This window comes from Phyllopteryx taeniolatus, chromosome 9 (assembly GCF_024500385.1).
Source record: "Phyllopteryx taeniolatus isolate TA_2022b chromosome 9, UOR_Ptae_1.2, whole genome shotgun sequence".
NCBI lineage: Eukaryota > Metazoa > Chordata > Actinopteri > Syngnathiformes > Syngnathidae > Phyllopteryx > Phyllopteryx taeniolatus.
This window is the reverse complement of record NC_084510.1, coordinates 12,184,858-12,197,235: the sequence shown is the minus strand read 5'-3', so window position 1 is coordinate 12,197,235 and position 12,378 is coordinate 12,184,858.

The following is a 12,378-nucleotide window of genomic DNA, read 5'->3' as shown; positions in this document are numbered from 1 at the left end:
CGGGCGTCATAAAGTCGAAACGCAGCACAACTTGCAGCACAATGAAAACGAGTAAAGTGTCACTATCCAGAACACAACCTATACTTATGGTACAACAACAAAACAAACACGAAAACCTGCAGGTGAGTAGAACAAGATACTGTACTGCGGGAAAACACAAAACGTCTAACAGTACGATTGGCATGTAATTACTGCATGTACAACATGCTGCATGCAGTCTGCGTCCACTTCTCCTGGTGCTACAAAACGTACTGCAAATATTAAATTTGTAATATTGCAGTACAATACGTACTGCAAATATTACATTTGCAATATTGCACCGAGGCGGAACTAATGCATGTCGCTGAAGTTCAATATTCGAGTGGGATCGTTTAGTGCATTTTGTTGAAAAGCCGAGCACAAAGTTCCCATCCCCCTGGCAAAAGACAATCAGAACCAAGAAACAATGACCACGAACGATAAAGGAAATACTGTTGTTAGCCACCTTTTTGAATTATAATAGCAGCCTTTCAGATCAGACGTTAATGTCAGCTTGAGTTGATTGCGTGCTTCAAGCTAACATTAGTTAACTTTACCACAACACAAAACCAAGCAAGCCCGCAACAGTAGCCTATTAAAATAAGTACGATGAATATAGCCCGACTGTGTTGCTGAAATGTTGTGTATTCCTCGCTACTGATCTTTGTTGACTTTAAAAACGCATAGAAGTTGTCTAGCTTCAGCTAATTTGTTAGTCCCTGGTCAGGCTTTAGAATACGATAAAATAATGTACTGAAGAAAATAAAAAAATTAAACAATACAATTAATAAATACCATGAATAAATCCATTTATACAGTGTGTGTATGCGTGCGTGCGTGCATGCATGTGTTTAAAACTGTGCCCCTTTCACAAAATCCCTGGCCCTATCCTGACATACCCCCACCACCCCAAACTGTAAAATTGGACTAGAACCACCACAATTTGGATGTCAAATTTGAATCAAAATTTAACAAAATAAAATATTAAATGTACCCAGCATCTTTTCTCCGGGCACTCCGGTTTCCTCCCACATCCCAAAAACATGCATTAATTGGAGACTCTAAATTGCCCGTAGGCATGACTGTGAGTGCGAATGGTTGTTTGTTTCTATGTGCCCTGCGATTGGCTGGCAACCAGTTCAGGGTGTACCCCACCTCCTGCCCGATGGCAGCTGGGATAGGCTCCAGCACGCCCGCGACCCTAGTGAGGAGAAGCGGCTCAGAAAATGGATTTACCCAGCATCATAGAATAATATCTACATGTACAATATGTTGGAAACACACTAAAATCAGTTAACTAAAATGTAGTTTTAGTGTTGAAAAAAGTCCAAAAACTGGAGGTATTGAATAATAACAGCAACATTTCTTGAGAGCAAATAGAGCTGATCAAGCCTCATGTCTGACATGCATTCACATCAGAATGAACAGTCTTCCTCTGACTCCCCACCAGCGCAACCTGCAGAACTCAACTGGCAGACATCATTTGTCTCCGTTTTTCTTAGAGCTAGAGCAAATTGTCTTTTAACTACAATATGTACTGCAGAGGAAATCATATGACACTTTCCATCTTCATACCTTGTCATTGTCATAAAGACCAAAATCCCCTCAGCTGTTTCTGAAAGATAACATGAGCCAACCAGGATTCTTGTTGTAGACCACATTCTCACATTAATATTACTTGGTACAGGCCATAAAAAGTATAACATGTTAAAATTGTTCTTATAAGAACAAGCTAAGAATAAGAATAAGCTTTGGACTGTAATCCAAGCTTTTACATCCAACAATAAAATATCAAATGCTGACTGTACAAAGAGAGTGACAGAAAAAACCCTGTCCTTAGCAAGTATACCCAAAATCACTCACCTGGCTCTTATTGTAGTTTAGTTTGATAGCAGCAAACAAAATCTTATCACATCTTGGTGTGACAGTAATTATATGGGTAATGTATTCATTATATCTAATGAGATCCCAACGTACAGTATATATGACTGTCAATGTAAAAATTGAAGCGGTAATGATTGGACTAATGCGCATAGTTATACTAAACTAAGTTTAGTATTATTTAAATTTATTGGCCTGTATTCTAGGCAGCACGGTGAACGACAGGTTAGCACATCTGCCTCACAGTTCTGAGGACGCGGGTTCAAATCCGGCCTCGGCTGTGTGGAGTTTGCATGTTCTCCCCGTGCCTGCGTGGGTTTTCTCCAGGTACTCCGGTTTCCTCCCACATCCCAAAAACATGCATGCGAGGTTGATTGAAGACTCTAAATTGCCCATAGGTGTGAATGTGAGTGTGAATGGTTGTTTGCTTATATGTGCCCTGCGATTGACTGGCGACCAGTTCAGGGTTTACCACGTCTCTTGCCCGAAGATAGCTGTGATAGGCTCCAGCACTGCCGCGACACTATCGTGAGGATAAGAGGTACAGAAAATGGATGGATGGATGGCTTGTATTCTTTAGCTTCTTTATGAGAAACCGTTTGTGGTAAAACCACTATTTAATTTAAATGTACAAGTGGTTTGGATATGAATTACACTCTGAACTGTAGCAAAAGCCTCTTGCAAAATTCTTAAAGTGAAATTTTAGACAAATTCCGTAAAAACTGAATTTTATTATTATTGTAAATTTACTGTATTTCATAACACTTGAGGGGATTTCAGAGGTGCTCCGAGTAGACTGTTGCGAGCGTCTGCCTGTGAACATCTTACAAGAGCTTTTTTCACTAATATTTAAGTCTGGTAACTCCTTGAATTATCCTCTGTCATTGCTATGCCAAACCTCTTAAGATTCACATGGCAAAGGCGTTCCCCAGATTAGTACTAACCAGGATCCACTTGGCTTTCAGCAAAGTCAGGTAGGGGGTTTGAATGAACGAGCTCACGGGTGCAAGTGGAGATGGATGAGAGGGGCTCAAGATCCTCCAGAAACACTGAGACCTCCAACTCCCCACTGAGCATCGGCTCCTGCTGGGCAAGTGGTTTGCTCACAGCATCTTGCCTGAATATCATAGATAAGGCGTTCAAAAAGCCAATTCACTTTTAAATTCTGAAAAAAGTACAGCGGTGTCTTGAGATACTTTAATTCGTTCTGTGACCACGCTCGTTAGAAAGATATTTTTTGTGTTTTCTAAGTAGGAAAAATAGCAATCTATACTATTATACTTTATAAAAACATAGAGTAATAACATAATTAAATAGAATGTAAAGTATTAAACAGTTTGTGATCATGATTTAATGCTGCAATCCGATTCAGTGTGCTGCTCCTTCTGATGTGTCTGCGTTGGTCACCTGGAGACATTACTGTATAATACAGTCATGCAGACACAAACGAAGAAGAACAGACTTTTTCTCCTGCTTCAGCTCGGGTTCTGACCAAAACAAAGAGGTCAGAGCATCCATCCATTTTCAACACCGCTTATCCTGGTTAGGGTCGCGGGACGCTGGAGCCTATCCCAGCTGACTTCGGGCGAAAGGCGGACTACACCCTGAACTGGTCGCCAGTCAGTCACAGGGCACATATAGACACAGACAACCATTCGCACTCACATTCACACCGTCACTTAGTGGGAACTGAACGCTGCCTGCACCAAAGTCAGGCGAGTGTACCACTACACCATCAGTGACTAGGTCAGAGCATATTACTCCAATTCTAAAGTCTTTACACTAGCTTCCAGTCAGCTTTAGAATATATTTCAAAGTTTTGTTACTGGTCTATAAATCACTAAATGGTTTAGGTCCTGAACAAATGAATGAAATGCTAATGGAATATAAACCCAGTAGGGCTCTGAGATCAACAGACTCAGTTCAAATAGTACAGCACAGAGTCCAAAGCGAACATGGTGAAGCAGAATTTAGGTATTATGCTGCACACAAATGGAATAAGTTGCCAACAGAAGTGACGTCAGCCCCAAGTGTGCATGTTTTTAAGTCCAGGTTAAAAACTCTGCTTTTTTCACATGCTTTCTAGAACATTTCCACTTTTAAATGATATTTCTTGCACTGTACGCTGTTTTAATTGTATTTTTATTTTATTTTTTCCTCTTTGTTTTAAATGTTTATAAGCTGTTTTTTTCTTTATTTTTAAATAGTTTTAATCGTGTAAAGCACATTGTGTATGAAATGCGCTATATAAATAAATTTGCTATGCTTTGCTTTGCTTACTACTACTCAGTGTGTTGCTGGAATATTAGTCATTTTTCATTGAGGATAAGGAATATGTGCCTGTGAGTATTGTTACACTGTATAATTTGTCTACATGTGTTGTTCCACCATTTGTGGTCAAATATATGTCACTCAAAGTGTTGTAGGAACTACTGATGCTAACCATTAGCCTCTCTATGTCTTTTCCTTCATATCTTTGTATTAAGATAGTGGGGGCCATTCCTAAGAAGTTCTGTTGTTTTAAAACACACAAAGTGTAAGCCTCTTTGTTTTGTGTTTAGTTAGACTGTAAACTTCATTTGGGAGTGGCATTAAACAACTTGAAGACTCTTATTGATTAAATGTTTATTATTCAGTGATCAGTTTGATGTGCCTCACACGTGTGAGAAAAAAATTACAAAAATTAGCAGGGACACATGAAGCATATTCATTCTTCCGTAGACGCGTGGTTTAAGACCCACCCTACGTGTCTGTGTGTATGTTGGTGAAGAGCTTCCAAACACAGCGAATCAAAAGTATGAATCCTGTCTTGGTGCTAGCCAATCAAAGGCAGAGTAGGGCAGGTTATCATTCCATTTAATGGACACGAGAGGTTTTTCTGGACTCGCTAAATTGTCATTGTTGTGGTAACACCCGCCTGCGCCGCTCATGACACAGCAAGCCGCTGGCACAACGGGGTTTGCTCCTTAGATGCACACAACATGGGACAAAGCCTGCGAGCTAACGAGCTAATGTCGGCTGCTAAAAAGCTCACGCAAACGCGGCAACATCGATAAAACGTCAGCGTTTGGAGCTGTGTGTGACACACACACAAATGGGAAAGTTAACTGTTTATAAACCATAGCCACAGCGCCAGACGTTATCATTATTCAGGCAGTAGTTGACTTCAGCAAACTCATTTTGAGCGTCATTTAAAATTGACAGGTGAAGGTCTCACATCACAGTCCAGCAGCTTGAGGGCCAGCCTTATTTTACATTTTAGTTATCCTTTATTGAACCAGGTAAAAGCTTATTCAGAGATAAAATCTCTTTTCAAAAGCTAAGAGGCAGCAGAAATTATACAAACCAACCAAAACCAATTATCGCCTTTTTGCACACCGGGTTTTTATTACTAAATATTGGGAACATGTTGTGAAATGGAACTGGAGGCTCCTCGCATTACCAGTGAGATAAAATACCATCTTGTATTTACCATGTTTTCTGAAAACTTTAAAATCACCAATTGCTTTTTTTTGTATGATAATGTTAATCAGGTATCTTTAATATACTGCAAAACACCTCAGTATTTCTGATGATTAACAAGTAGGAAATAAAGTGAAACAGTGATGCAATGATTGTTGTTGTTTTGAACGGCATATTACTTCTAATGTATTATTTTCTCTTTGATCTAAATCGCAATTCCATCCATCCATCCATTTTTTTTGTACCGCTTATCCTCACAAGGGTCACGGGTGTGCTGGAGCCTATCCCAGCAATCTTCGGACGAGAGACGGGGTACACCCTGAACTGGTCGCCAGCCAATCGCAGGGCACATATAAACAAACAACCATCCGCACTCACATTCACACCTATGGGCAATTTAGAGTCTTCAACCTACCATGCATGTTTTGGGGATGTGGGAGGACACCGGAGTGCCCAGAGAAAACCCACGCAGGCACAGGGCGAACATGCAAACTCCTAACAGGCGAGGCCGGGATTTGAATCCCCGGTCCTCAGTACTGTGAGGCAGATGTGCAGATGTCTGGATTTTATTTTTATTTTTTTTACAATAATGAGTGTAGTGACTTTGGCCCGATTGTCATAGCAACCCCCAAAACAACAACTTGAGAAAATGCATTCTTCCAAGCCACCCCGCTGTGCAAGATGGCCACAAGGATGCCTGGTTTATATCACCCGGACCTTAAACTAATTAACAGTTCCCCAAGAAACATGGGCTTCCAGTCATCAAAGCCTGGTGTGCAGGCCCAAGATAGTGACCAAAAGTTTGGAAAAACGTTCAAAGAACCATTTGCTCCTTTGAAATGCATGCAAGACCCTCTGGGACAATTGATGGAACACAAGCGACACCCACTAGCGGTTGAGAGTTACTGCAAACCTGTGGACTTGCATTCAAAGTTTTTTTTACCGAAGATAAATGTCTGTTTTATTATTTTACACGTATAAAAAGGGGCGTGGTGCCCCTTTTCGAGACAATAGTTTGATTATAATGTTAAACAAGCTGAACCGGAAGCAACACAGGCGTCACTTCTGGCGTTTTTTTCTTCTTTTTCCAAAATTAATTACGTTTTATCCAAAACCAATATACGCTACAGAGCGAAAGTAGTTAGGTTAGATACATTTGAGCCTGGTTTGTTTTTGTTGGATTGCTGTAACGCTTCAGTAGAAACTGCGACTGTGTCAGACTGTCAGCATTGAAAAGGAGCCCGCCGGCAGCCAACCGGGCAGTGACCACCCAGCTGGGGCAAGAGGCCGCAGGGCGAGCAGCTAGCCACTACCCGCTAACACTGACGAGCTGGCTCCATATTATATAATTTTAATAAATGACATAATTAATTAGTGATTTCTTAGCATGTTAAATTAAGAATCGAACATGATTTCAGGATGGTGTTGTGTTAAGGTTGGTGGCAACATGATGGCAATACCTGTATGAGGTAGGATACCAATTTGAACAATGCTGAACAGATGCTGCAAGTCAGCTGGGATTCCACTTGACAGCAATGATGTGTAGCTTGTCATTGCTGAATATTTACTAACTGAATGGTTTTCTTTGTCAATAAAACTGCATGCATAATAAGTCAGAACTGGTGACTATATGTCCCATTCTAGCGAATTCGCACTGTCGCAAGAGTGAAAAGATCTCAATATGCCGGCCATGTTTTAAGCATATTTTTTTAGAATAAATACTCTGTTGATTTAGTAAACAGCAGCAGATAAAGAAGATATGCACATCCAAAATATAACAAAGTTTTGACATCTTGGGTTTGGTTCCCCTTTAAAGATACAGGATGTAGGTTGTTCCAAAGGGAATGAACTGGGCCAAAAACCAGTAAAATACAGAGGAACCTGTTAAATCATAATGATTATTAAGTAAGATCCATTTCTGGGCCCTGGTCCGTCTCCAAAGTTTTTTTCTTTCCCATACGAAATAATGAAAGTAGAAACGATTTCTGTGTCTCAAACAGTCAATATTTAATGATGCAGGTATAATGCAAAGTTTAGTGGTGTAGCTAATGCACCTCAAGCCTATTTTCTTTTTATATAAATAATTTTGTACCTCAACTGTCTCATTTTGTAATGCTCCTATTTGTCTAATACAAATGTGAAAGCAAGTTAACCACTGTAAAATGGAAAAACTACAAAATCATTTATTCCTAAACTTAAGTGAGGATGGACAAAAGTATTGGGACATTGCTGGAGTCTTCAGCTTTGAATAAGATAATAATAAAAGTCTGCTTACTTCACAGCGACATGGTGGGTGACTGGCTAGCACATCTGTCTCACAGTTCTGAGGACCGGGGTTCAAATCCCGGCCCTGCTTGTGTGGAGTTTGCATGTTCGCCCCGTGCCTACGTGGGTTTTCTCTGGGCACTCCGGTGTCCTCCCACATCCCCAAAACATGCATGGTAGGTTGATTGAAGACTCTTAATAGCATGGTGAATCCCTTGATAGTCGCAGAATTAAAGTTGAGTGAGCAGGCTGCAGTCTGAGGCTTTGCACAAGGCAAATTCTGAGCTTTGTATAGTTCCCGTGTATAGTGGTAGGGAAATGTTTGTGAATACTTTGACACGCCTGTTTCCATTTCAGTTGTTAAAAAGTTCTGTGTGAAGGTTTTCAAAACTTTACTCAGCTAGCAAATCTATCTATCTATCTATATATCTATCTATCTATCTCTATTCACAACACAGTGAGTAAATGGTTACCATGTCTGCCTCATAGTTCTAAGGTTTAGAATTTGAATTCCAGGTGCTTTAGCTTACTCCCGCGTTCCAAAACCATGCACATTCAACATTCTTAAGACCGAAAAGACCAGATAAATATGCAGAAATATATATTGTATTGATATTTAATGTATTTTGTCTTTTTTAGCATAGTTGGTATTGGAGTAATCCAAAAGTGATTAAAAGTAATCAAGTTACATTTCTTTAATATTATGATGCTTGGATTACGTTGCTAACTACGTTTTTAATCAGGGAACTGGTAACTGTATCAGTATCCATTTTTAAAGTAACTCTCCCAACTCCGTCTATTTGTGATGTCCCTCGATTGAATATGTCACTGTTGTTTAGTCATTTTAAGTGGATTTTTGTGGAGTCGTGCATTGCATATTTTTTTATATTAAAAAAAATGTGATAAGATTTTGTTTGCTGCTATTTTTTTATATTCAAAATAAAACTGCTTTCGGTGTGTGTATCTGTGATTTAGTTTTACATAACCGTTACAGAACCACTGTGGAGAAGATCATTGAACAGATGTAACTGAACCTAACACCATACACAGTATTGAGACGCTCTACATGTAGCTTGTCAAGAGCTCAGGCGCTTCCCTGGCTGGATTTATACTGGAGGTTCAAGTGCCCAGTTTTGGTTTATGCCCTTTTGTTTTCTTTTCTTTCCTTTCTTTCTTTCTTTTTTTTTTTTTTTTTTTTTTTGTCTTTTTACACATACATTTCATAGGACACATATCCAACATGCGCAGATGCCCGAGTTGCACAGAAATAACACATTAACTCCAGGCAGTGACAACATATAAGTACACATAGATACAAATAATATATATGTCATGTTAAATATTACATATGGTTTGAAGGTCTGGGCTGACTCTCCCCCCAAAGATTTAAATCAGGGTAACTTCCACGTTAGTCCAATAACTTCTGCAGTTATTTTTTGTATTTAATGATCGAAACACCTCTAATGTACCATATGTACCATATGTGGTCTATGCTTTCTCTATAGCTTACAGGTGGTATTTTTTACAATATTATCAGTCACCAATAGGTTTAGTTGGATGACGTCTAACTCACATTGACGGGGTATATCCGATACGTGCATTTACACTGCAGTCACATTAGTCGATATCATACAGTACGTATTGGATTTTTTGCCACATTTGGAAGTGGCCTTCCAAATATAACCAATTTCATTTCTTTTCCAAGTGTTTCAACATGAATTTTGCCATGACACTTTATCTGAATTTTACATCTTAAGAGCAAAAAATCTGAACTGTTTCACTTGTATTATGAGATTTAAATTCATCTCCCGTGTCTCCTCGACAACATGTCTGTGTATAAGCATATTTTATGTTTGGCAGACCTGTTTAAAATTAAGAATAATATTCAGTTTGTCTTTTAGATAATTAGAACAATAGAGGAATGTTTCCTAAAGAATACTGGCTTGAGGCAGACCCGCAGACATGCTCAAATCTCGACTTGTGAGGTCATGCAATTTATTTGGGACATTTGAAAATATTTTTTCTTAGCAGAATTTCTGTGATGCTGAATATAGTGGAAGGCCCCTGTTGAGCCCAAATTAAAAGATCTTCTTTTGTTAGACAAACTCCGCAGGGAAGATCAAGCATAAGCAAAAATCCTTTTTGCCACTGTCTCAAAGATTTCTCTCTTTCTTTCATGAAAGAAAGGGTGTGAGGCGAAGGCAAAGTTAAGACGAGCCCCCTGCAAAGAAGCAATTAAATGCTCGGCCTTGTGAAGGTCTCTCTGCAGTGCAACCAGAAAAACAGCCATGTGGTCTTGCACGGTGGTAAAAGGAAAAGCCTCCAACAGTGGTTTGATGAACATAGTTTCTCACAAGTTAACCAGCATAGCAAGAGAGTTCAGTAAGGGGCTCTCACACATGAATATTTATAAAAATGAATACAAATCTATGACATAAAATACACTTTGGAAAATTGAGTTTTGCTAGTAACAGTTTATGCAACATGAAGAATAATTCTGCAATCCCAAGACATGAAATCCTTGTGAACCTTCTAGCAATCATTTTGGCAAGGAGAATCTTTTAAAAGCAGACATGCTGCTGCCGAGAATGTTGGCGGTGCTTTGCCGGGTTTGGGTTTTAGAGGCCCTCTGCAGTTAGATCTGTGCTGCTGATGCAATCCACGGTAATATTGGTCTACATTTCACTTAAGCTTGTCAGCTCCTTCCCGCATGTAGACATGGTCACTTTGGCAGTCTGTTTGTTTAATATGTTCACACTTGTCAGCCACAACAAAAAGAGTGCTGTACATCTTACAAAACCAGCATCTGACTGTGACTGCTTTGCTGCATGGACTATAATCTTTATAATTGCTGAAAGCTGAATTGTGTGAATTTGCAATGTCATTCAGTTAGCATTGGTTAAAACATGCTTACAAGTTACCAGTTCAAGTCAAGAAATATGTGCACAGAGATGGAGGGTGAGAAGGAAAAAGATGATAGAAAGTTATTGCAGCTGCATTATATTTCATAAAAGCACTATAAGAAAAAATCAAAAGACTAAACAATTCATATGATATCGACTTCAACATTTGAAGCAAAATGTATGTGGAGTTTGTCAGTCATCCAGGTCATGGTAATCCGATTTGGAGCAAGAAAAAATATGCCAAATTTCTGCACTGATTAATCTTGCTGACAGATTCCGGAACATATTTGTGACTCCATAAACATTATTGCAGTGGGGTGTGTTTTTGCCAGCTATTGTCTATTCGGTCAGTTTTATTCCATCCATGTTTTTCAAGTCTTTGAATGGTTTATTTAATACACTTTAAACTGTTTACATCTTTAGTATCAAATAATTCCATTGTTGGTTAATGGTTGTAGTTTGGAGTGGTGCAGTACTGCACTGCATCATGGGCCATATTCTCCCATATGGTTAAATCAGAAGCGCCGCGCAACTCCGCCCTTTACTGACTGTGGCAATTCTGCCGTCCGCTTAATTCTATCAGTTGCACACCGTCTGGCCATGTGCGAACTTAAGTGTGGGACTTCCCTCTCATATTTGGCCTTGCGCGTGTTCTGCCAAAGACTTACTGTACAAGATGTATTCAATAGAGACGAGACAATACAAAAACACATGCTCCTTCCAAGTAGCCTGTTCGACGAGCGGCGCTCGCATCTCACAGGCGACTATCATCTACTTCCGTTTCCTTTAATTTCACATTTAAAGCCTGACATATTCTTCAAATGGATTTCAATGGCATTCACATGTCTCAGGGAAACCCCACATTCCGGGAATTCTACCCTCCTGCAGACTTCAATGAGTCACGCCTCTCAAGCCGTTACGCGCAGACCACCCGGGTACGGGCGGTGGGTGTGTCAGAAGTCATTGCCGGAGAATCTGCGCAAGCCAGGCGTGTAAATTACTGATTTACGCACCAATGGGAGAATATGCCCACTGTGAATGGTGCACTGTCAGATGTGTATACAGTCTAGTATTTATGGACATACAATAATAATAGTTCGTTCACATCCATAGAAATAATATTTAAGTTCATATCGTGTTTCATTTAAGCCAGAGGGCATGCTGATTTTTTGAATAACCCTTTTTGCGCATAGTGACAATTACAACTATGTGTGAAGTGATGACTATTTATTTATTTGAATTGTTTATTTTTATGCACAATTAAAAGAAATTGGACCAGAGTTAGCTAAAAGCTAATTTGCATCGGTTGTCCCTGGGCAGATAGCAAAAGAACAAACAAACAGCACAGCACAACAATTACACATTATAAAAATACCACAGTCTATAAAGGTCCACCATTGTGATTGAATAAAATCAGTGCACTAAAATGAAGTAAATTATTACATACCATGATGATGAATAAAGTAATGGTTTGAAATCTGCAATAAATACAAGGCAATCATTGGAGATGACAATATTGACATAACATTAGCTGAGGTTTGAGGTTGGTTTGAAACACTACAAAGCTCCCAGTCTCTGACATTTGCAGGTATAGAATTTCACTTTCCCAGTTTAAACCGAGAAAGCAGATTGAGAAAGCAGAATATACGGTGCATTGTTGTTTTATTTGGCGGCATGGTGGGCGTCTGCCTCACAGTTCTGAGGACCGGGGTTCAATTCCTGGCCTCGCCTGTGTGGAGTTTGCATGTTCTCCCCGTGCCTGCGTGGGTTTTCTCCGGGTACTCCGGTTTCCTCCCACATCCCCAAAACATGCATGGTAGGTTAATTGAAGACTCTAAATTTCCCGTTG